The following is a 5,194-nucleotide window of genomic DNA, read 5'->3' as shown; positions in this document are numbered from 1 at the left end:
CTGAGTTCAATCCCCAGTTCTGAAAAAAAAAAAAAAAAAAAAAAAAAGAATTAAGATATGTTATGCACATTTACTAGCCCTTAACAATGACTGTGATCATTATGTGTTGCAAATATGATTTAGTTAAAAAATTAAACCTAAGCCAGGTGTGGTGGTGCATGCCTGTAACCCCAGCACTTGGGAGGCTGAGGCAGGAGGATCACTGCAAGTTCAAGGCCAACCTGGGTTACAAAGTGAGATTAAAGCTAGCCAGCACTATATAGTGAGACCCTATCTAAAACTAACTAACTGACTAACTAACTAACTAACTAACTAAATAAATAAATAAAAATCAAAACTAAGTTTACAGAAAGGTAAAAGGAAGAGGTTGAGAGTGCAGGTCAGAACTTCAGGCTTTTCAAAGGTCTGGCTGGGGAACAGCAGCTCACCTATCATTGTCTTACTTAGAGAAGCTGGGAAACAAGTATGACCACAGGGCACTGTGACTTGCTTGGGAGAGGGCACAAGCCACAGTCACCTGTCACTTCTGTTCTTCTCCGAGTCAGGGTGATGGGGGCTCAGGCCATTAGTTCCTGGCTCTGCTCTTACTTGCTTCCCGAGTCTGGTCTTCCACTTATGTCCAGGAGCAGAGGTGTATGGGGAGATGAAGGCCTGGCAGACTTCCTGGAGGATGTGAGGAGCCACCTTAAGCACTGGGTAGGCTCATGAAGGTTAAGGGGCCCTCGTCAATGGGATCCCCATGAGCCTGGGTCACCGGTGACTGCACGCCGAGTCCTGGGTGTCTGTCCAACCACACTTGAGCTTATGATGTATGGAAGGACTCACTGGTCTCTGAGGGCCCTTAGGGCTCAGAGGTCCTAAAGTCACATTCTCACTGCTGACAGCAGAACTGTGTGTTCCTTGGTTCCTACTTTAGGAGTCAGGGCTGTTGTCTGCTCTTGATCTTCCTTAGTCAGTAGCCCTCACCCCATCCAGAAGGGAGGTCAGGAGATCTTAGCCCCAGAGAGGAGCTCTTGGAACCAAAAAAGTCCTGGGATTGACCTGAGGATGGCTGGCCGCCAGATAGGATGGGAATGGACTGTTCACCTCCCAGCCAGACCTCAAACTGCTGGAAATTAAAGAAAATTTCTCAGTATGCTTCTAGGGGTGAGGGAGCTCTTCCGACAGCAGGGGGTTCCATCCTGGGCATGGGCATAGACACAGGTGGCAGCATGCACATACAAGCCTAGTTTATGGCCTCTGGACTACAGAATTCTGCCTTGGGTATTCACTGATTGAGAGGTTGGGCTGTAGTCATCCCGGCCTAGAGCAACTAGAGATGTGGCAGTAGAGTGGCCTGCTCCACCCACCAATTTGCATCCACCTACCTCTATCTAATGGGAAGTATGTGGAGGAAGGAGGGATCCAAATAATTCCTGCCTTAGCCACAGCCAAATACATACTTCTTACAGATAACAGTGAAATAGACTTTGCACTCACTCCTTAACTGGTCAGTCATTAATTCATCTATACAGCTATCTTCCACCTGCCTTTTCCTCTGTCTGTCTGTCCATCTGTCTATCTATATCATCTGTCATCTCTTTGTCTATTTATCATCTATCCATCATCCTTCACCCATTCAACCATCCGTGCATCATCATTTCAATCTCCATCCATCAGTCAATTTCACCATTCACCCACTATTTATTTAGTTAATAATAAAACTTTTATTATTTCATGTGTTCCAGACACTGTACTGGTTATTTGGGATACTTCAGTGAATAAAATGAACAAATATTCCAGCCATTAAAACTTACATGAAGGGGGCCGGGGAGATGGCTCAGTAGAATAAGCGCTTCCCTGGCAAGCACAGGGGTCTGAGTTCAATCCCCGGTTCCTCTAAAAAATAAATAAATAACTAAATAAATAAATAAAAGCTTACATATATCTTTCCTTTCATATATTTCATTTATCCATCTATTTATCACCTCACATTTTATTCATTTATCTGTTTACCCACCTATCCATCCATATTTCAAATAATATTTCCAAGAAGAAAAAAAGAATCTCTCCACATATGCACGATGCATCCATCCACCTTTGAGCCCCTGTAAGTACCCACATTATGGCCTGTTCTGGGGACACAGAACATGAAACCTCAGAGCTAGCCCTTGTCCCTGCCATGCTTAGATGCCCAAATGATGTAATCAGCAAGTGATCAGGACTTCAAGAGAGAGTCAAGCCTTGTGGGAGCTCACAAGATGAAGCTGACACTTTCTTCAACAGAGATTTATTAAAAGCCCATGTATGGGGCTTCATGCAGCTCAGTGATAAAGCACTTGCCTACCATGTGCAGGCCATGAGTTCAGTCGCCTGTGCAGAAAGCAGCAGCAAGAAAGGCCTTAGATTTTCAGAGGGAGGCTAAAGGGAGGGCAAAGGCTCAAGGCTCCTGGCACCTAGGTCCCACCTTTCCAAAGTTGAGCTGGGAACTGTGTGGGTGTTTTTTTTTTTTTCCGGAGCTGGGGATTGAACTCAGACCCTTGCGCTTGCCAGGGAAGCGCTTACTCTACTGAGCCATCTCCTACGCCTTTGGGTGGGGTTTTGCAGCTACTCTGAAATATCTCTGCCATCAAGGACAAAAAATCAGGTAAGGCTCTGTCTCTGCCTATATCCACACCTGTGCAGAGGCAAATCTGTCAGTCTTTATCCTAAGGTATTTCACACAGCCTGTGTCTCAGCACCACAGATGACAAAGGTATCTGGAGGGGACACTGCATGGCTCCCACCTGGCTACCCTGTCCAAGATCTCTTGTCCCACTGAGAGAGGCTTCCTATAATCTAGCGTTAATCTCTCCTCCTGGCTCTTTATGCTCCACCCCAGGTGAGAGTCTCCCATTGAACACTATGGCCACTGTTGTCATTCTGTCAATCTGTCTGTCCACAGGCCCCAATTCCCTTGATTGTGGCTATGGACCCAATTCTCTGGGTACAGGCAGGAGGAATTTCCAGAACAGAAAGTAGAGAGATATCTGCCATCACCCTGCCCTGCGCAGTGGCCACTGTGACTGGTGCCATGACCCAGCACATGCAGAACTTGGTACTGGGCCTACTAGCCTTGCTGAGTGAAGTCATCTACCAGGTCGACCGCCAGCTCCCGTGCCCTTCAGAGTGGAGGTGATCTAGATGGGGAGCACACCTGGTAGGGCTCTTTTACTCCCTTCCCATCATTCATCATTGGTCCATCATCCCTCTACTTCCTTTCCTACCTCAGGGTGCATTGACCAAGAAGCTGAATGCCCCATCTTGTTTGTTTCATACCCTTTGCTGCTCCTGGTTTGTGTCACTCCTATTACTTTGGAGTCATAGCTATAATTCCATCAAAGAAGAACTCCAACATCACAAACCATCACACACAGGCAGAATACTCAGCAGGTGTGGTTCAGAGACTCTGGTATCTTGCTAGGCTAGACTTTGGCCCTGTCACTCATCTTGGCCTCCTTGTATCTTCTCCAGGTATCGGTTTCCCCAACGATACCATAAAGGGTCAGACTACAAGATGGCTTCAGACCCTTCCAGTTCATTCATGAGCTCACTCAACAACACTTACTAGTACAAACCATGAGTGAGGCTCTCTGACTCCTTCCTAACACTCTATAGACCAAACACTGCTCTTCCCATTTACAGGGGAGGGTCTAAGAAGTAGAATGCCTTGCTCATGATCATGTGGCTGGTAACTGGGGGAGCAAGGCTGACTCCAGAACTCTTTCCACAAGACAGAGTCTGTCTATTATTTAGCCAATATCTTTCGTCTGATTTCCCCCACCTGTGCTAGATGTACTAACGCGGTTACCAACCTGTGATCATTGTCTGCCATGCAGTATTAGCTCCTATTGCTCTCTCCGTCTTCATCTTCTCCTGACAGTTCTTAGCTTAAAGATATCTGTGTCTTTTCATCTACTTACCTGCCCACCCACTCAATATCCACCCACCCACCCATGCATTTTCACACGCAGCCCTCTGCCTACCCACTCATCTGTCATCTACCCATTGATGAATCTACCACCTCCCACAATCTACTTCCTCCACCCAATCACCCACCCATCCCCCATCCAGTCTTCTTCCCCAGAGCACCTGGAGCTTGGGGAATGTTTGGGAAGGCTCCCAGGTACTCTTGGGGAATCTCTGCAGATTCCTCCTGGGTGAGAACAACTATGGCTCAAGGGCCTGCTCTGTAACCCCAGCTCTAGGAGGGAACAAGGATACCTTGTCCCCAGCCCAACATCCCCTTCAAGCCCCACGAAACATTTTGTGCCCCAAGGCCCTCCAAATTGGCTGCCAGGAGTGAAATAGTTACCTACGCTCAGGCATTTCCTTACACGGCCAGGGACCTGCAGTTCAGTGCTGGGCTGCTCCAGGATGTGGGAAGAAGGAGGGCTCAGAAAGGGGACGTGGGGTGGGGTCAGAAAGGAAGATGAGACTCAGAGAATGTGGCTTAGAGAGGAGCACTAGGAGAAGGAATATAGTGAGGGGGAGTGGAGGGACTGTTCGGAGAGGGAAGGGACTTTCAGAGAGGAGGTTTGGGGAGTGGAGGGCACCTTGTAGAGGCTGACCGGGCTAGAAGGGTGTGGGCTCCTTCAGGGCTTAGCAGGGCGAGGGCTTGGGGAAGGTCTGGGGCTTGTTGGGGAGCAGCAGGCTGCAAGGAAGTGTGCTGGGAAGACTGGCTGCTCTCTGTGGCTCTGCAGGCTCCTTGGCTTGTCCCACTCTAGGGTCTCCCAGCCAGCGAGAATTTTGAAGAGATTCCAGTAGAGTGAGTCTCCTCCATCCTACTCTTGTCCATGAGAGCATGGGTCAGTGGAAACTGAGAGAGGGCATGCAACTGAATTTGGTGTCTACCTGGAACCTAATTAGGGTGGATTTTGTTTATCTTTTGTTGATTGCTCAGGCTGATCTCAAATTCCTAGATTCTAGCAGTTCTCCTGTTTTAGCCTTCTAAATAGTGGGAACTATAGGCCTGTGCCCACAAGCCTGGCTTTATGAGGGTGCAGAGCTCATGCTTGACATTAGGATTGAGTTTAGACTTTGGGGGCTGGTTTAGAGTCAGTTTTGCAGATCTTAGTGAAGGCTGGAAACAAACTTAGGTGGAAATAAAGGATGGAAGGGAAATTGAGGTTTAATTTGGGGTTTTTGTTTGTTTTGATTTTTTTTTTTTTTTTTT

Source organism: Octodon degus, unplaced genomic scaffold (genome assembly GCF_000260255.1).
Source record: "Octodon degus isolate 3935 unplaced genomic scaffold, OctDeg1.0 scaffold00107, whole genome shotgun sequence".
Lineage (NCBI taxonomy): Eukaryota > Metazoa > Chordata > Mammalia > Rodentia > Octodontidae > Octodon > Octodon degus.
This window is presented reverse-complemented; position numbering follows the sequence as displayed.